Source organism: Onychomys torridus, chromosome 8 (assembly GCF_903995425.1).
Source record: "Onychomys torridus chromosome 8, mOncTor1.1, whole genome shotgun sequence".
NCBI classification, from domain to species: Eukaryota; Metazoa; Chordata; class Mammalia; order Rodentia; family Cricetidae; genus Onychomys; species Onychomys torridus.
This window is the reverse complement of record NC_050450.1, coordinates 91,174,887-91,195,541: the sequence shown is the minus strand read 5'-3', so window position 1 is coordinate 91,195,541 and position 20,655 is coordinate 91,174,887. Positions and strand designations below refer to the sequence as shown.

Below are 20,655 nucleotides of genomic sequence, written 5' to 3'. Positions count from 1 at the left end.
CTGCCTGCAGGGGGTGTTACATACTGTGTTGTTTGGATCCTGGGTCGTCTCCCCAGGATTCAATTTTTTCAGCCATAGGATGAGGACAGTAATAACAGGACAGGGGTTCTCAAGTAGGGACAACCGCTTCTCCTGAGGATGGTTAGTAACATCAAAAGACCTTTTTGTTGTCACACAAGGCATGGGAGCATGTTTTCCTAACCTAGCAGACTCTGTTAGGCATGCTCTTAAATACCCTGCAGTAACAAGGTGATAGGGCTGCCAGATCGGTGACAATGAATTCTCCAATACAAAACGTCAAAGACTGAGATTATCCAGTGAAGTTCTGCACACAGCACACTTAGGGCCTAGTTCACATTCTTTTGTTTGTTGGTTGACAGAAGACAAGGTCTTATGTTGCCCAGGCCGGCCTCAAACATACTCTGGAGGTGAAGATGGCACTGAACTCCTAATCCTCCTGCTTCCAGCCCCAAGTGCTGGGATTACAGCCATATGCCACTATACCTAGCTGGTTTATGATCTTAATCAAAGCCAGAAGCTGCACAAGTGAGAGCCGAGCACAATGATACATGTGAAAATGCTATGACAGAATCCATTCCTTGCATGCTAACTTTAAGAATGGTTTTTAAACAAACAACATAGAAGCTGAGCTAGGAATAGTAGCCCATGCCTGTAACCCCAGCACTGGGGAGGTGAAAGCATGAAGAAGTTTGAGGCCAGCAGGGGCTCAGTAATGAGTCACAGCTCACAGAGACCTTATCTGGGGGGTAGAGAAAGAAGGAAAGAAGAGGGACCAGGAATGGATCTCCGTGGTAGAGTGCTCACCCAGGGTATGCAAGGCCCTGGGTTTGGACCCTCCGATCTAAAAACCAAACAGACCCCACTTTGCTCTCAGCCTGGCACAGTCTTACCCTTGTGTCTCCAAACCTGAAATAGATGGGATGTGAAAGCCCGAGTACTGAGCCCAGCACTGCCCCAGGTGTGAGTCACCCTGTAAATGTCAATTATTTTATTTCAAGCCCAGCTGGAGCTGAACAAGTGACTCAGGACTAGAAGCCTGACCAGACCATCACGACTTATTAGACCAGGAGGAAGTCGCTTTTGCCCGAATCTCTCCTAGGGGGTAGGTATTTCAAGATTCAGAGGCACCCCAGCGGCCACTGGGAGAGGAGTGAGGGGCATTTATTTGCAGCTCTCCTCACACACTGTGGGAAGAGACAGGAGATAAGCAGCTGAAACTGAGAAGCCCTGCTTTCCTCTAGCGCTTTCCTTGCTAATGAGCCTAGTGGTTTGTTCTCCCCTGGCAAGGTGACCGCTCTGCGGAGCTTTGAGTCACTAGTACACCCTAGAACTGGAGTGTAGGTTTAAAGAGCGATCATCTTGATGGGGGAAGCCACGCCTGGGAGGGAACCAGGACCACAGAAACACTGGCTGTCCCTAAAGAAGGAAAGGTGAGGGAAGATGGAAAAGTGAGCCAGCCCTGCAGGGAGCCACTCCACAATCTAGGCCTGTTGCCCACAGCTTTCCTGAGAAGTGCTTTGCCCAGAGGCAAACAGGTGGTGGGCGGGAAAAGACAGACACCCAAGACCTGATACCAACCTATACATCTGGCCCAGCTCTGCCTCTCTCTGAGTCACTGAAATGCCTAACCCTGGAGACGGCAGGAGCTTTTCAGAAGCCCCCAGTCCAGCTTTTTTCTTGCCTTACCATCTCTCAGCTGGTCACTGGCAGAGCCAAGATAGGTCCCAGAGACTGTCCTGACTCTGAAGTATAGGCTTCATGGAAGTCACATGGAAATGCTTCTAGGGGCAACACTTGCCATGGTTAAGAATAAGACAACTACAGACTTGCTCTAACATTTTCTGGTCCCCCAAGAGGGGGGGGGGTAGAGTGGGGGGTGGGGGGTGGAGTGAGCCTCTTGGGTTGTAGGCTGTTTGCTTTGTTTTCATACAGAAGTCTGGCTACCGAGCCCAAACTGGTCTCAAACCTGTCATCCTCCTGCCTCAGCCTCCTGAATGAAGGCCAGATTGTGGCATTTCCACACTGTCAAATGAATGGCCTTTCCTGGTGTCCAACAACAGATGTCTGCTTGGACACATCTCCAGAAAGAAGTAGGTCTGCAAAGTGGTCACAAGCAGACAGTGGCCTGGCCCTGGCTCAAACCTTTCCAGACAGGAGGCTCCTTATTTCTCAAGCCAGTCTCGGATGGGGCTGCCCACTCAGTTAAGAGTCCTAGCGGAGTCCCTACAGTCGCAACACATCTTTCATTCTGGAAACTCTAAAAGACAAAATGCGATTTCTTATTACCACTAAATAGAAGCTTGCTGTACAGTAGAAAGCCCATTAGCAAAGTCAGAAAAGGGAAAAACATCCGTAAGTTCCCTATACTGCCTCTTGCCCCCATCCAAAGGGCACATTTCAAACCAGGTCTTTCTGGCTCTGTAGTCTAGGATGGATCCTGTGCGCAGCACTCACACCACGCAGCTTCTCCTGGGGTGGAATGAGACTGTACCATGCCGTCTGCACGCTCCCTTAGACCTGCGTTTCAACACTAGGCCTGTCTTACATGGGTCTTTGGCTCCCCACGCTTCTAGAAGGCAAGCCCAGTAACCTCATCTTCACTTTACAGCACCAGGCACACACTAAGTGCTCCATAAATGTGTTTCTAGCCCCACCAGGATCCCACAAAGCAACAACTCCCTCAAGTACAAAGGAAGAGGAATCCAAGACCTTGGTGAGAGAGAGACAGAGAGACAGAGACAGAGACAGAGACAGAGACAGAGAGAGACAGAGAGACAGAGACAGAGAGAGAGAGAGAGAGAGAGCGCGCGCGAGCACCTCGCCATCTCCAAGGTAACCAAAGCTGAAGCTGGGAAGGCCCACGCATGCGTACAGTCGCCCTTCCTTCCCGTAACCTCAAAAAGAATGCAACCCGTAAAAAGATTTGCCAGAAGCCGAGAGCGCATGTGTAGTTCCACCAACACCCTAGCCTCCTCCGCCTACTGCCCGCCGGCCCACCCAGCCATCGCCTCTAGCAACCCTGGCCGGAAACAGTATCCATTTTGGGAAAGGCCGTGATAGCCAATCGTTGCTGGAGAGTGGATGGCAGGCCGGCCAGGAGGAGACGCCTTATTGGTTTACTTGTGGGAGTGGGCGGGATCAAGGGTCGCGGTGCGGCCAAAGAAAGGAGGCGGGAAGCTCGCAAAATCGCAGCCACGGGGGAGAGGCGTGGCCCTGGGCGGGGCTAGACGTGGGGGCGTGGCCGGGGAGGAGCGGCTGGGGCCCCGAGCGGTCGCTGGCCGGCGAAGCGCCACAGTCGCTGGGTTGAGGAGAACGGCGCTCAGCCGGTAGGTGACTGGGCAGAGTCCCGAGACAGACCTAAAGCGGGTCGCTGAGGGCTTGAGCGGGCGGGGACGGGGCGCTTCTGAGACCGGGCCGGGCTGCGGCCTTGCTCTCCGCGAGGGCTGGCTGGGATGGGTGGCCGGGTGTCTGCGGTCTAACCAGCTCGCACGCGCCGCGCCACCAGCGCCACGCTCGCTACGCCGTGCCCGCCCTGGAGCTTCCAGGCCGCGCACCCACGGGTCACACGCTCGACCGGATCGCGCGCGGGGACTGCCTTCTTCCCCTTCCCCAACATCCGCCCCACTACCAGACCCGGCTGCTAGGTGCCCTCCAAGAGAAGGAGCTTGCTCCCACCGCCCTAGCCGTGAAATGTGCTGCTGCCTTTCCCTATGAAGAGTTTGGGGGTCACTTGTGCTGGGAGCAAGAGCAGAGACTGCCCTGGACACTCAGCAGGGCAGTGCTAGTCGCCCACAGTATCCTCCCTCTCCGATGATCCTGACCCTTCTGTGTGATTCTGTGTTCTACTTTTGGTGTCTGTTTATATGTACTAGTCCCATCTTGGAAGCTCACCGTGGCTCTGGCAACTTGCAGCCACCTGTCACCAAGTAAAAAGAAACATTTGTCGGAGGCAGAGATTCCCACCTGCTTAGGAGCCTCTTCCGTGTTTATTAACTTCAGAAAAAAATCTTCCCCACCCCTCCGTGTTCATTCACTTAAGAAAAAGCCTTTCCCTCCCCTCTAAGTTGCGATTAAAAGATGGCTCTTAGCACTAAAGGATGGATAGTGGTGTGCATGGGTTGTAAAGGAGAGGATGAGTGAAGAAAAGTTTCAAAAATCAGTGTACTAATGCCATTTTTTTCGTTAATTGGAGACAATGAACACTGATGACTTGATTAAGGACTCCAAGAGTGAATGAAATTGAACGATGACAGTGGCACCATGACCAGTGAACTTTGGAACACTGGCACTGTGGCTAGAAACATAGTCTTTCTGAACCAAGAGGATCTTTAACATTAGTGATGCAGAGTTTTGCTTAGTAACTTTCCCCTTTTAGTAGTCGGTGTGGTAAGATGGATAGAGTATTATCCAGTTGATAAGTGAAGTACCTGAACTAGGTGTGGGGGGTAAGGGCACACATACCCTGTCTGTGACCAAGGGTGAGTTCTCAGATCTCTGAATTAAGTCTGCATAAGATAACTGTGATAGATGACAGAGGGAGGAAGGTCTGGGGTAATATTTTTGCTCTTAACATGAAAGGATGGCTTTGAAGGTTCTTGACTTGCTTATGATGTATGTAGATTTTCTCTTGTGTCTGAAGTGATGTCAAAGGCAATTCCTTTGGATCGATGCCAGCTTTCTGAGTTTTTTCAAAGGCCTATAAGACATCTTGAAAGCTAGGCATGGTGGCACACACCTGTAGTCCCATCACTCAGAGGCTAAGGCAGGAGGATTACTGTGACTTTGGAGGCAGTGAGGGCTTCATAGCAAGATCCTGTCTCAGAACACCAGAAAGAAAGAAAGAAAGAAGACATCCTGATTTATTTGGAAGAGTGTGGTGAATTTCTCAGAAGATCTCATAATAATAGTTAATATGTCTGACTTTAATTTTAGAAATCAGTACCTAGCTGTACATACCCAGAAATACATCCCAGCAGTTTGTGAAATTAAACTCGGCTTTAGGTCATTTTGTGATTGTCCCTGGGTAGAAGGAGCCGTTCTGAGGGGTTTCTGGTGTCTGTTAGTTTGTGGGAGTGCCCCACAGAGCCCCTGCCAAATGAACCTTCCTCTATTAAACAAAAACGTCTGGTTTTGCTCCTCAGCCTCGGCAGATAGAAGCTTGGTTCCTCATTTTGGTTCTGATGAACACTGATTCCTTTGTGATCTGCCTGGAGTGTTTGTGTGAGAGGGGACAGGACTCGCCCTGATGGGTTGTCCAGCCCTAGGCAACTGTTAGGAGGTTTTTTGTTTTTTGGTGAGTGAGAGGGTTCATCACTAGCTACGGGCTGGTAGGAGATTGGAGGGGTGTACAGTAGATAAAAGCTTAAATCCAGGAGTGTTTGTTTAGGCCATTTTGCCCCTCTTAAGACTTTTATGTTATCACCTTGGCCTGTGAAGTCACTTTTAGGTTCCTTTTTTTTCTTTTTTTTCCTGTCTCAGTGGACATGGACTTCTCCCAACAGGTGTTTCTGCCCTGGGAAGAACTCACAGGTTCATCCTGGGTGACTTGACAGATGATCTTTCTGGGGAGAAAGAAGAAATCTGAAAACCAAGTTCCATCCAAGTGAAAGGTTAGCTTGCTTCACGTGCACGCAGCAGACATTTCTACCAATGGCTTCCATCATCTCGATGCTTTTTTTTTTTTCCTGGCAAAAGGTTAAAATGCAACTAAAATTCTGCTTTCATGATTAATAAGTCACTGCCGCAGTTGCGTCTGATGCTTCCTGTTTGCCCCGTTTTAGTATTTCAGTTCAGCTGGAGGCATCTGAGCACGCTGGGCACTTTGGATGGCTCCAGCATGAAGTGGTATGGAGAGGGGCAGTGTGGAGACTGGGTCTGGGGAGCTCCAGGGACAAGTCAGCCCACTGCACACCAGGATCCCGAATAAGGGAAAGGAATGGGTGGAGTGCCTTCATGGCTAGGGTGAGCATTTCAAGTGTGAGCACCCAGCGTTCACTTGGTGCTGCTGACTGCCCAGGCACAGCTGTGGGGCAGAGCGGGAAAGCCAAGTGGAAGGCAGCCAGCAGAGGAGAACTTTTGGCACTTCTGTGCAGGGCACTGAGGTAGCGTCCTGAGTCCTGAGCTTCTCTCAACCACCTGAATGGCAGGGCTAAGGGAGCTTTCCTCAGGCCTGAGTGTTCTTTTGCTCTGTTTCAGTTGAGGCCCCTTCCCCGATTGCTGTTTTGCAGTCTTTCATCTTGAGCTCCCTGGTAGAAATCCTTTGGAATTATGTGCATAGGGAATAATTCTGCAGGTAGCCTTTCTATTTTCTTACAGTATAGAGGTAAAGATCTTTAAAATGAGGACTAAATAAAACAGACAATAGGAATTTGGTGTCATGGTTGGAATCTAAACTGACTTTCCTTGACATACACGTGATCATTTTACACTACTCACTTGCTGAAGGATGATAAGCCCCTCTCCCGAAAAAGTCGATTCTGAACATAATGAAACCAGGGCTTCTTAATTGTTATCACTGTTCAGTGGTTGTTGATCCTGATCGTTATTAAAAGCCTGCCATCTGAACAAGGGTGCCTATGCTCATTTCACAGATGTAGAAACGAAGGCAGAGGCGCAAGTGATCTGTCCAGTGATAGAGCCTGTCCATAGTGCCACCACATCCACTGTGGCGATTTGTGTTGTCAAACAGACCTGGGTCAGGGCCTGGTCTGCCTGTGGCTGTCTGTCCGTCTGTGTGCCCTCGAGCAAATGGCTTCACTTCTGTGAGCATGGAGCTCCTCGCCTGCAAATGGGACCAGAAATGTTTCATGGGGCTGTTTCAAGTAGAAGACAGGAGAGGATTTGTATGCTGGGCTGAACACGGTGGCTGCCACTGCTCTTGGTCATTGTGGTGGTAGTGGTGGCAGCAGCAGATTACTACCTTGTGACTAGATCTGCCTTCTGTAAGGAAAAACTGGGGTGTCTGACAGGTCAGTCATTTTTTTCAGCAGGCCCTCCGAGGACTGCTTCCCTAGCCTGGATGGGCTAGCTGTCACATCTTCCCAGTCTTAAAACAAAACATACTGTTGTGTTCATTCATTGTGTGTGCACACATGTGTATCACAGCACGCCCGTGGAGGTCAGAGGACAGTTTGCAGGAGTCACTTCTCTCCTCCCACCATGTGGGTTCCAGAGAGCAAAGTCAGGTCTTGAGGCTGGGCTGCAAGCATATTTACTCACAGAGCCATCTCGCTGGCCCCGGGTTCCCCCAGGTTTACTATGCATCCTTCCCTCACTGTGCTTCAGATAAGCCTAAAAAGACTTAGCATCTGTCCAGTCACAGTTCACAGTCCTCAGTAGGGTTACCTGCCTGTCTCTCAGGACTCTGATGCAGACAGAGCGGGGTCTGTCTGGGAGTTCTTCACACCCCCCACCCCGCTCCCCCCTTCCCCATCCTCCATGTGATTTAGTGGGTCCCAGCATTAACCTGGGGGTGGGAAAGGGAGTACTCAGATATAAGCCACTGAGGATTTGTTCTTTGTTTGGGGAACAAGGAGGCTACATTTGTATGGGGGGTATGGTTTCCGTCAGCACATGGCACCCTACCTCTTCTCCCTGAAAACTGTCTTATCTCTATAGCCAGGTCTGGGGGCCCTGGATTTACAGTCAAGGGTTTGCAGGTTCTGCTTCAGATATCATGGGTTGGGGCCAGGGGATTAAATTCCTTTCTCCTTAATACAAAACAAAAGACTGGCTCCCACCACACTGACATTCTTTCTAAACATCTTTTGTTTTCTCTTGGGGAAGCTGTCTTGAGAGGTGAAGAGTCATTTCTAAAGCAAACCTAGTTTTTAGAAAAACTAAATCACCGGATGTCAAGCCTCGTGAGGAGCTCGCTCAGAAGAAAATGAAAGCAGCAGCCCGGGGTGGCATTTGCCTTCAAGGCTGGAGGTGAAGGCAGAGGTCTGGACCCTGCTCTGTCACTGGCCAGCCCCACAGCCTGCCTTCGATAGATGCCTTAGTCACTTTTCAAGCAGCTGTCTAGGTGAGGGGAGTACTTTCTCTGGAAGGTGAGTCACTCGTGCAGGGGTGTAGGGAACAAGCCATTTGTTCCCGTTCCAGTTGCAGAGGAAGTCCCGAGCAGACCTTGTTGAAAAGCCCTCTGCTGAAGATCACCCTCATTCCAGCCCAAGGGCTAGGATTCAGGAGCAGGAAGCCAGGGAGGCTCCTAAGGCTTGCTGACTGACAGCCCATGCCCTGGTGGGTCACGTGGGCAGGGCACAGAGCCCAGGTCAGCAGTGTCACCACTCCTGAGTCAAGCCACCTTGAGGGTGGAAAATGGCTCACTTCCAGTGACAATTCTGCCCAGCAGCAGCAGCAGCAGCAGCAGCAGCAGCAGCAGCAGCAGGAGTGGGGCTTTGGCCCTGGGGAGCTGGGAAATCCCTTGGCAGAGAGTTAGAGAGAGATACAAATTGTACTTGGAGATCTGGGGAGGACCTTTCTCACCTCTACCTTCCTTCTGGCCACCTGAGTTGGAGGCTCACGAGAGCTCCAGGGGGTGGGAAGGAAGGCCTAGGGCTCTCTGTGTTTCAGGGAACTTGGGGGACCGCAAACTCATCACCTTGGTTCTCTCCATGTGTAGCAGGTCAGCATTTGGGCCCAGAAAAAAAGCATTGGGGAAAGGCCTGGGCCGCCGCCCCCCCCCCCTGCCATTTTCCAGTGGGTCTTTCACAGTGTGTCCTTGCCTAGGGCCCTGAGTGTTAGTCCGTGTGTCCAAGACCATCCACAAGGCTCTTGACTGTTTGGGGCCTCAGTAGAACTGATAACCCCTTGCAAGTCTCCGGGTCCCTATCACAGAGTCCTCCTGAGTTCAGAACTCAGCACCTACCTAACAAGCCAGGTGCATCATTGTGTCCCTGTGATCTCAGTGCTGGGGCTGGGGAGTAAAGACCTGAGGATCCTGGGGGTTCCCGGAAGTTCGCTGGCCAGCTAGTCTAGCCAATCAGTGAGCTCCAGTTTCAGTGAGAGGAAAAAACATAAGGTGGGGAGAGCCATTGAGAAAAACACCTGACAGTCACCCTCTGGTATCCACACACATGAGGAGAGTAGGGGGCCAGATATTCATTAGTATTTGTCCCTCATTTGCAAAAGGTTGACTAAGGCTGTCCAGCTGCTTGGTGGCAGAGCTTTATCTCTTTGCACTGCCTTGTTGCCGCTGGACCCAGGAGTTACCCTAGTGGAGGACTTGAATTCTGTTAGACAGTTCCTCTGTTTCCCCATAGGACCTCCATCACTCTCAGGCTCCTGCAAGCTTTTCTGGCCTGTTTATTTGACTCTCTCCTCTACCATTAGGTTGATGTGGTCAAAAGGAGGCCAGGGTTGATAAGAAAATACAATCTAGGCAGGGTTACCCGGAAGTCTCAAAGGTTGTCTCCACCTTTAAGGCACTTTCTTATGTCCCCAAGCAGTGCCTTACCTCATGTGGGCCTTGAATGACTATTGATGATTGATTGTGACGTTCCAAAGCCACTGGCCACCAAGAAGCACTTGTGTCTTTCTTCTCCAAAGAGGTGGCCCACGGCCTACTGGTGGCCAGGAGAGCCTGAGGAGCCGGTGTCGCCCCAGCCGGACCTGCCTTGGCTCCTCTCCATGAGAGGCCTCTAAGGGCAAAGCATGATGTCATATCTGGGTAGTGGCCCACTGTACGTGCAAAGAGCTGTTCTAGCTGATCGTCTGGTGACCCTGGCTGGCCTTCCCCTTTACTGACTAGTTCTTTGCTGGTTGGTATTAGGAATAGCTGGGAGGCTTAGAAGGGAAGAGGAGTTACCCACCCCAAATGAGGGTATGGTTGCCAGTTAAGATAATACCTGGAGTGCTTTGCCTGGGGGAGTTAATGTGGAGAACAGCTCCCCAAGCCCATAAGTCTGTTTTGTGCTGTGGTTTGAGAGACAGGGATAGCTTTATAGATAGATATGTAAGAGAGAAGGGTCCGTGTACCATCCATCCCCTATGTAGGGCACACGTACAGGTCAGTCCAGGTGGATATTGTGTGGACTGGAGGGCCAGAAGACCCATCAGCCCTAAACAAATGGGTCACCAGGTCAGTATTTAGGGAAGAGGTTGATGACGGTTTCAGCATTTAGCTTGCAGACTTTTTTTTTTTTTTTTTACCGGGATGCAGTCAGAATACAGTCACTGACGTGATCCCCTTCCGCAGCCACCATGTGCGGTCCCCTGGAGCTTGCCAGTGATCGGTGGGAACACTTGTACTAAAACCCAGGCAGGCTCTCAGAGTCTATGGCCTTCATCTATTTTGTCATTTTATTTTTATTTTTTAATTTTACTTGTGTGTGTGTCTATATGTGTGTAAGAGGGATGGGGTATGTGTGCCACAGTGTACATGTGGAGGTCAGAGGACAACCTTGTGAAGTTGGTTCTCTCTTTCCCCCGTTACCTGGATTCTAGGATCATGGCCTTGAACTTGCAGTGATCCTCCTGCCTCTGCCTCTTGAATGCTGGGATTACGGGCATGTGCTGCCACACCTGGCTATTATTTCACTCAAGGAAGGCTTGTAAAGAGTGTTAACTGCCAATCTCTGGTAGGTAGAACACATAGACATCTCACAGACGATAATCCAACTTAACAGTTTCTTCACTTTAGGATGCAGAAGCAATAGGCATTCACTAGAAAAGCCTCCAAATTTTTAATCTCATCTCTTCCTGAGCTAGTAATAACAAGTCCATGGTGATGTTGGGCACTGGCTATGGGTCATAGCTCTTTGTCAGCCTCACTGCCACTAGGGAGCACAGCCAATACTATAGAGTGCTGTGTTGTTCATCTGTCATGTTCAGGAAGCTATGACGTTAGACACAGCCCATGCACTTGACTTTACAGTGTTTTCATCGTATGATGGCTTTATTGCATTATAGACCATTGAGCATCCGTTGTTAAAAACAAGTGGAACGGGGCACTTCCGTCAAAGAACTCACCCTGGAGGGAAAGTGGATATACCAAAAGACACGTGGGGCAGAACACACAGCGCTGGGTGCCATGTAGGCCCAAATCACGTGCAGATGGTTCAAGGCCTGGCCCACGACAAGCCTTTTGACAACTAGGGTCAGCATTCCAGGATGGTCTTTCAGGGTCATGAACGAGGAGAATTCCTGTTTGGCTTGGTCGCCATCGTATTCCCGCTTGCTAGTCCAGTACTTGGAAAATGGTACCCACCGGGTAGAGTAGCTGTTTGTCATCCAACGGAAGTGCAGGGTGCCAGTCTATACTCCTGTTAGGCCCTGTTGGTCTGAGTAAGAGTAAGAGAGCCATAGGCTTTCCCCAGTTTGCCCACTTCACCGAGGAATCAGTCTGAGGTTCTCTTGAAAACATTCCTCTCGTCTCCCCCACCTCAGGAGAAAGCAAAAGTATGACCCCTTAGTGTAAGTGGACATGTCAGGTGCACCCCTGCCACACATAGCTTCAGCTGATCACTCGGGGTAGTTTGTCAGAGAGTATGTAGGGCAGCATAAAAGTAGGTCATGGTCAGGGCTCCACAGAACGAGCCATGTGTCTCCCCAGAACACCCCATCCCCCTACGTTGGAGTCTTCTGCAGAAAGCCAAGTTGTTTGGGTTTCTTGTTTATTCTGAAGTTCCTCAAATTAGTTCCTCAATTTCAGAACCAGCCACCAGTGACTGCAGTGAACTTGAAGCCTCCTCCCTTACAGGGACACTGAACCTGGCTTTCTCTTGTCCACTAAGGCCTGCCTGAAACCAGTCCCACCTGTGAAACTCACATACATAAACCCAGAAAGGAGGGCAGTGGTTGTATTTCAGCAGGACTGGCCATGCCTAGGGAACAGCTCCTTGATATAAATCAATCCAAAAGGTTGAGAGAAGGGGGATGCGGGTGGGAGGGAGGTTTCACAGTTCTCAACAGAATTGTTACTTATAATGATGACCTCACTCAACTGGCAAGATTCTTCTAAAGTACATTTTGATTTATCAAAAAAACTGGTTTGACACTATTGTGGTGACTCATACTTGTAATCCCAGCACTCAGGAGGCTGAGATGGGAAGATGATGAGTTCAAGGCCAGCCTGGACTACATAGCAAGACCTTATTTCAAAAAAAGCAAAGCAAAACAGAACAAGAAAAGGAGGGAGAGGCTGTGGTGTAGCTTAGTGTGAGACACTGTAATCTTTGGAAACTTGAATGGTGTATACTTCAACCCCCATTTCCTGAGTGTTCCTACTTATAGGAAATGTCCTCACGCATATTTAAAGGACAGTTAAAATGCTTTTGCATAACATACATAAAATATTCTTACTGTTTACTGTATAAAGTGAAGTACACGTGAGTTGGTGTTTTCCACGATACCACTCTTCCTTCACATGTCCTGCATTCTAATTCCATAATGGCCTCTGTGGCTCAGAGGCGCCCTCTCTGGCATCCTTTCCATTTGGTGTTGGCTTTTTTGTTTGTTTTTGTTTTGGTGTGTCTGAATATGTGTTTGTGGTTTTTTGAGACAGTGTTTCTCTGTAGCCTTGGCTGTCCTGGAACTCACTCTGTAGACTAGGCTGGACTTGAACTCAGAGATCCACCTGCCTCTGCCTCCTGAGTGCTGGGATTAAGGCATGAGCCACCACTGTCTGACTGGTGTTGGCTTCCTTAATGAAAAGTTTTTGCAAGCTCCATGTAAAATCTCATTGTAACACTTTTTTTTTTTTAAGGCTTATCAAATGCCCTGTCTCGGGGGTCTGGAGACAAAAGTATTGGCCATGTGTATAACATGACAGCTGGTGCTCAGGTCTTTGTTATAAAACAAACAAACAAATCGGTGACCTAGACTCAAGAAGCCCAGAACTAGACTTTATATAAGGAATAACCAATTTGGAATTGGTTACGGACTCGTTCCAGGATGCGACTCATCCCTCGGCCGAGGAACAAAGGCCGGCCACAGTTCCTCTGTGGAGTCTCTGCTCTCCACTCCTTTTTCTAAAACATAGGCTATCTCTTCTTGCTTGGCCCTTGGGGTGCTTCCTCCTGGGTCTGTCCCTGGGGTTCTCACTAACAGATCTTTGGACTGTAACAGCTTCTGTGTTTCAGCCCCACCTTTTAAAGCTTGGAGCATTGGCTAAGAGATTCGGTGTCATGGCTAAGAGTGGGCGTCGGCATAAAGTCCTCTCCCCACTGACGCTCCTTCCTCCCCTGCAGTATGACATTGGTGACCTACAGACCTCCATTTCCTCCTGTGTGTAAAGGGCATTGCATAGCCAGGTGTGGTGGCTCATACGTGTGATTCTAGATCTCAAGAAGCAGAGGCAGAAGAATTGCAAGTTCCAGGCCAACTAGGATACATAGCCAGACCTGTCTCAAATCAATACAAAAGTAATTAAAACAAAGGATATAATATTGATGTCTTGCTCACAGAGTTGTAAGGATTTAAGAAATAATGCATGCATCGTGAGTGAGCAGTTAGATCTGCCAGTGTGAATTTCTGTCTACATGGACCAGAACGTAATTATACGTATGCAAATGACAACAGATGTTGAAAATACACAAAGATGGGGCAAGACAGCTAATCCCAGCCCTTCGGCCAAGGTCATCATGTATCACCAGGTCATTTCTCCGTCCCCATTCCCCGCTGAGACCTTGCCAGTGGAGACAGAGGCCAGACAGGGGTTGCAGAGAGCTCTTTGGAGCCACCTCAGATGTGGTCCGTTATTTACTGATGGCTCTGCCCCTGTGTTCCGAGTGATCTTCCCCCTCCCCTCCCCCTCCTCCCTCCCCCTCCTCTCCCCTCCCTCCCTTGAGTATCTGTTTGAGATGTTCAGGCTGACGTTGGTGCTGCTGACCAGAGGCTAAGGTGGGCACTAGCTCTGCACAGGCGAAGCACTTGAAACCGTCTGCATTTCTAGTCAGGGCAAAGGCTGTTCATTTTGTCACAGCTGTCCCCGCTGCAGGCCCCACTAGTGGAATACCAGCGTATGCCAGGCACTGGACTATATAAATTAAACCTTGTTTCTTGCAGTTACTCCTCCAGTGAAACATGCTTGTAGTTTGAGCCGCCTCTTTCACAGGTGAGACTCCAGTCTCTGATTAAATGACTTGCCCAGACGCACCTCTCAGAAGGCGGAAGGCCAGTGATTTGCACTTGGAGCCTCCTCCATCCTGTCCTTTGTGTGAATGGCCCTTCTCCAGCATTAATTAGTAAGTAATGTGTTGGAATAAATTACTGCCAAAGGCCTTTCTGAATCTGAGAGCAATTTGGGACTCATCTATTATTTAAATAAATGCAGAATAAATGACATGTAATCCATCCATCCATTTTCTCCCCGACTGGATTAGAAACACCTTGAGGACAAGGGTAATACCTTTAGCAAATAACTAGGATGTATGAGAACCACCTGTTTCCCTGACACCCTGAACCAGGAGAAAAAGAGAGAGCCCACTAACAGAGGGTCGCTCAGAAATTCCAGTCGCAGGAATGTGCCACTCAGAATTATCTCCCGCCGTACAAAAAATGTGAACAAGGGTGGGCTCTTTGTGGTGCTGTTTCTAAGGGAAATTTGGAAACAGAGTAGGTGGATAGTCTGTAACAGTGAAGAAGTTCCTGTTTGGGTGATTGCAGGTGAGAGCAAGGTGTGTATGTGTGTGTGATGGCTATGTCCTTCTTACAGGGTGTGTGTGTGTGTGTGTGTGTGTGTGTGTGTGTGTGTGTGTGTGTGTGTGATGTGATGAGATGACTATCTCATTACTTCCTGAGTCACAACTAATAAAACTCACAGTCCCCAGGGAGAATATACAAGATAAGGAAATGAAAACCAAAACCCGGAGAGAGGCACTCTCATCTCCAGCTTTCTGTCCCTTTGAGTGGCCATCAGTTTGGTGTGTACCTTTGTGTCTGCATGTTTGGGGTCATCCTAATTTACCAAGTCCCACTCCCAAACACAAAGACATGCCTCTGCAATTCTTGTCCCCTGCCAAGAGATCCTTTTGGTTATAGCTTGTTTTCATTATGAAGGTGATATGCTACAGAGGACGTCAGTGAGAGATAGGAGAAGAACGGGTAATGGCCGTCCCCTCAGAAGAGTGCAGGAGGGGAGGGTGGGAAGGGACACCACCACCCCCACCACCCGCCAAGAGTGTGTGTCTGTTTGTCTGTGTCTCTCTGTGTGTGTGTGTTTAACCACTTAAGACTGTTGTCCATAAAAACAGACTAACTCACTGAAGAAAATGTGAGAAAATTATTAAAATACTTAAAAAAAAAACTAAGACATTCATAAGTCTGACACAAAGAGAACCTTTGTTATGTCTGCCAGTGTCTGGATTTTTTGTTTGTTTTTGTTTGAAGACAGGGTCTCCATGTCTATGTTTTTATAAATGTTGATACACTATAGAAGGGGCCGGAGAAATGGCCCGCAGTTAAGAGCACTGGCTGCTGGTACAGAGAACCTGGGCTAGGTTCCCAGCACCCACAAGGTGACTAGCAACTGTCTGCACTGCCAGTCCCAGGGGATCCAGCACCCTTTTCAGGCATTTGCAAGTTGCAGGCATGCACAAGGTGAGCAGACATACATGCAGACAACACACCCATACACATACATGCAGACAACACACCCATACACATACATGCAGACAACACACCCATACACATAAAGTTAAAAAAAAGACACACATGTAAATATTATTCAGGGCCAGAGTTTACATCTAATTCTCTATACTTTTTCCTTAACATTGTCTCCAGCGATATTTGTTCATATTGTTAGTTTTTATAAACATTTTAATGGATGTGCTGGGTTTTAATAACTAATTTCCCCATAATTAATTTTGTTCTGGCTTTTTACCACTATAGAAACACTCTGAACATCTTCAATTGTGCATCTCTTTTTATATTTCTATTTGTTTCATATCAAGATTATATTTCGATGTGATATCTGCATAAAAAGTGGCTGTCATCTTGTATAATGCGTTACTGTCTCCAGTACTTTCGACTGTGTTATGGCATTGGATGAGTAAAAGTGAATGAGGGTGTGTTTAAAGGTCAGAGTGAAGGAGAGGAAAGAGACTGGGGGGCTGTGGCTTGTCAGCGGCTTCCTGGAAGTGGAAGGCCTGAGCTTAGTCTGTACAGGACAAGCAGGAAGTGCCAGGTGGCCCACACAGGAAGGCCCACTGGGAGACCTGTTAGGCTCAGTAGCTAGAAGGTTGGGGAGAGATTGGAGCAGCCAGAGCCACACCCTGTGTTTAGGGAAACAGTGGTCAGATAGATTATAGACCACAGACTTGGGACTGGACCCGTAAGCACTGCAGAACCAGCAGATGTCTTTCGGCCTGAGGTTGCTAAAGGACATGGTGTTTTACGATAAGCTCAGCCCAGTGGGGATGGGCCGAGGTCAGGGAGAGGATGGAAGTGGTCAGGACCTACACTAATAGAATAGACACGGGTGGTTGCCCTTAGCATCCTGAGGGCCCTTGAGGGCGTTGGTGTTTCCTCAGGCCCTGGGCCAGCCAGGGCTGCCAAACATGTGGTGGGGACTGGAGGGCTATAATAGGCTTAATCCCACAAATTCTCTTAAACCAGCCATTGTCTGTGCAGTTGGCAGTAAGGCTGAATAGTTGTGGGCATGTGAGATTTCTTTCTTATATTATTGATCTGTAAACTTTTAATGATTAATGAACCTTCACATTTCATATCTTCATTAATGGGAAATGCACAAAAGAAATCTCCCTCCAGGGAGCAGGCGTCAAGCTGGCCAAGGAGATGGGTTCAAGATCCTTCCAGTTCACTTTCACTCAGAGTACCCAAGTACGGCCTCAGGCATCGCCCTCCTCCTTGCTAGTGGTCACCTGCCCCATGTCCCTTGGAAAAGAATTCAGCAAGCCTTCCTGAGCTCTGTAGCTGAGCAGATAGTTGCCCAGCAGCTACTGTCTGCCCCTCCCCCAGAGTCCTCCAGCTAGAACCCCGTCCCCAAGAATGTGAGGGAATGGAGGTTTATAGCTTCACTCTCCTGGGAATTGGGCCCTTGGGTAAAGGAGGACCAACTTGGTTTTCATGATCTCGTTTGGAGCTTCATCCCCAGTCTCACCTGCTGCAGCTGTGACGTCAGCTGCTTAAGGAGTTAAGGAGTTTGTGATTTCTACAGAGATTCACCTCTGGATTACATCTTCCTGGGCCCTCTTCACCTGGAGTGCCGCGCGCGCACGTGTGTGTGTGTGTGTGTGTGTGTGTGTGTGTGTGTGTGTGTGTGTTTACAATATAGGTGCGTGTTTATGTGGAGGCCTAGGATCTGACATTGTTCCTCAGGAGTCACCCACACTTACTGCTTTTTACTATACTCTTATTTTCTCAGGCCCAGAGCGGGTGTGGGGGCAGAGGACAACTTGGAGCCATTCCCCTTCCACCGTCTGGCCCAGTGGCAGGCACCTTCACTTACTGAGCCGTCCCTGCAGCCCCTCCTTATTTTTTGAGGCTCACACTCCAGTCCCCGGCAAGGCACATCAGCAAGTGTTTTATCAGCTGGCATCTCCTTGGCCTTTCACGTCGCCTTTCCCTCAAGCAAATCTTGTTCACCCATAGAAGCCTCTCCTGACTGCTACTGCTGCTCTGGGTTCCCTGGGGGCCCCACGGCATGTCCTCTAGGTGTCCTTGAACTCCTAGGCTGTATGTGCTTTTCTGACTGCCTAGCAGTTACCCCAGCACACTGTGAGCCCTCCAAGGACAGTGTCATCTTCCCCAGTGTCGTCCCAGCACCCAGGGCAGGGCACCCAGCAGACCCTACCATGTATGCCCAGGGCCTTCTCAGCTCTAGAGGAGGACAGGACTTTCCACAGAGTCCTCATTCATCAAAAGCCTCCTCTGTCTCCAGGCACTGGCTCTCAGAGCCTTTATAGGGTCTGTGAGAGACTGCTGTGCTGTGTGCTCTGAGCTCTAGATCTGATGTGAGAATCACATGGTTTGGAGTTTTTGGGTTGGTTGGTTGATTGGCTGGTTTGGTTTCAGTGTTTGGTTTTGGGGTTGGTATTTATTTGTTTGTTTGTTTGTTCATTGTGGAGACCAAGTCTCTCTATGTATTCCTGGCTGTCCTAGAACTTGCTCTGTAGACCAAGCTGGCCTCAAACTCAGATATTGGCCAGCCTCTGCCTCCCGAGTGCTGGGATTAAAGGTGTGCGCCACCACCGCCCAGCAGGTATCTCTGTTTTTATGAAGTTATTCTTAAACTTTAATGTACATACATAACTAGTTTTTAATGAAATTTACACATTTGCACAAGTAAATTTCCCCCCAAAGACAGAGTTTTATTATTCTTCCTCTTTAGATTTAGCTATTTTCCTTTATGTGTAGGAGTGTTTTGCCTGTGTATGTCTTTGCACTACATCTTGCTCAGTGCCCACAGAGGTGAGAGGAGGGTATCCCTGGCTTCCCTGGAACTCCGTTACAGAAGGTTGTGAACCACTTCGTGGGTGCTAGGAACTGCGCCCAGGTCCCCTGGAAGAGTGGGCAGTGCTCTTAACTACTGAGCATCTCTACAGCCCCTTGAACTGATTTTTTTACACACAATTGTTAATTAAGTTGACCAACGTATTACACTGATTCCTGGACCTGCCGTTATTTCTTAGTTCCATGTCCCTTTTTTCTGGTTTATATTTCTTCTTTCCAAAGCATATCCTTCAGTGGTTCTTTGAGGAAAGATAATATGTTACCTGGAATTCTTGTTTATGTACATCCATGTTGTGTATAGATTTCTAAACATTTTTAAAAGAAAAATGAAAGGACCTATTAAAACTCATCAGCTTAAAAATTCTAAGACCTGGCAGCATGTAGTGGGGCCACTGGCCTGGAAGGCTGACTTATTTGTTGCGGATTCAGCACTTAGTGACTGGACATGCCCTCCCCAATTCTTAATTCTCATGCTTCTTGCCCTCAAGGGCAGAAAAATAGACCAAATACAGAGCAGAAATAACACTACTCTGGTAGCCAGTTAGTCCCCTCCGTTCCTGGATTCATCAAGAGCTGATGATCCTTGAGTGCCAGGGGAATGGGCCAGAGTATCGGTCGCTATTTGAGTCCTAAGCTCTGGTCATCCAAATTGAGCCTCATCTGCTCCAGCAGCTGACTTACCTCTCAGCCTTAGTTTCTTCATCTGTCAAATGGGAATAAGAAGAGCAACCTTGTAACTGTTAGGTGCATCAACAGTGCAGAAAAACCACCCAGCCCGGTCGGTGCCCACACAGACATGTGTGAGCGGTTTCAGCTGTTATATCCCCTTAGCTGAGTGGATACTTGCTGAATGAATGCAGGAGACCACTGTAAATGGTTCCCCTGAGGAGAAAAAGATAGGGCGGATCTGGGTAAGAGCTCCATAGAGAAGGCGCGGCCCACAGAGGGAGGAACAGGTGAGTAAGGAGGAGCAGACTTGCCCATGGCTCCCCAACTCCTTTGAGCAAAGGGACCATTCTGGCTGGCTGGGTGCCAGGGCAGGGCAGAAAAGGAAGCCGGACGGAGCAGGTGTGGGACCTAGGGACACAACTGGCCAAAGAGCTGTTTGCAAGGGCAGCTCCCTCTTGTTGGCACATGCCCTAGGTACCCACCTTGCTTCACAATCCCTCCTCTTTGTTAGGTTGAAGCTTAACTGGTGTGGCCTGTTGGCTAGGCCAGCTACAGGCAGAAAAGAGGAAGCATTGGACGACAGTGGTTTCAACCAATATCTTATTAAGGAAGTTGAGTCATTTACTTCTGCAGTTTATCCCTCTGGGCATTCACAGGACACGCTCCTATTTCCAGATGAAATTGAGAGATTTGCTCAGGCCCTTCAGTGGATGTTTGTGAGATGGCCTCCAAAGTTTTGATTTCCCTTTTGTGGAGGGCGAAGTGAATATGGAATTCCATAGGTGAGGCTGAGGACGCCTTATTTATGTGAAGCAGAAACACAGAAGTGTCAGTGACTCGGGGTCACAGCCTAGTAAAAGGCAAAGGGACGGACATGCACTTGGCGTCTTCTGTTGGCACTTTGTGATCACTTCTGTGATACTTTGTGATCTCTGCCTCTACTCAGAGGATCCTGAGGGAAGTCAGAGAAACTATTCAAGGTCAGTGCACAGGCTCCACAGGCAGGGGCCAAGTCCAGCATGCCTCTATCTGTGTAACCTTTTAGGCATGCTGGGAACGTCTCACATCCACAACTGAAAGGAAGGCTAAATAATGCTAAGTGCTTAGTAAATTTTAGCCACTATTATTCTGAATTGGAGTCTCCAGACCTCAATTAATCCTGACCAGGTCTGTTCTGGGAACTAGGAGGAACCTCAGAGGCCATTGGTTCCAAGTATTTTCTTAGCGACCTGGGGTTCTCCAGAGGTTCTCAGTATGGGGAGGAAGGCTGAGTGGGTGGGCCTCTTGCCCACCTCCTTCAGCCAGGGCAGCTGTTTCTGATATGAGTTACACAAGGTTGCAGACTTCTAGCGTTCATACAGTGGTGAGGTGTGATTTCATTTGACAAAAATGGCCCTACTGCTTTTTTTCTTCTTTTTAATCTAGAGGACATAGCTTCTGTTTCCCAGCCTGGCGTTCTCAGGGTAAGTGTACTCACTAAAAGAGGGAAGTGAAATATGATACATTTTAGAGAGGCTATTTTCTCTAAAGGCCAACATTTAAAATATTACTGTT

The 20,655-nt window shown here is 48.8% G+C and overlaps 1 protein-coding gene across 1 annotated transcript in view; it reads left to right on the top strand.

Moving 5' to 3' along the window:
* Positions 1-3,275: 3,275 nt before the first annotated feature.
* The window catches only part of Map3k14 (mitogen-activated protein kinase kinase kinase 14), a 45,468-nt gene continuing 28,088 nt past the window's right edge, over positions 3,276-20,655 (top strand). The window contains exon 1 of the mRNA XM_036196433.1: positions 3,276-3,347. The gene's annotated coding sequence lies outside the window, so the exon portion shown is untranslated. The remainder of the gene's footprint in view (positions 3,348-20,655) is intronic.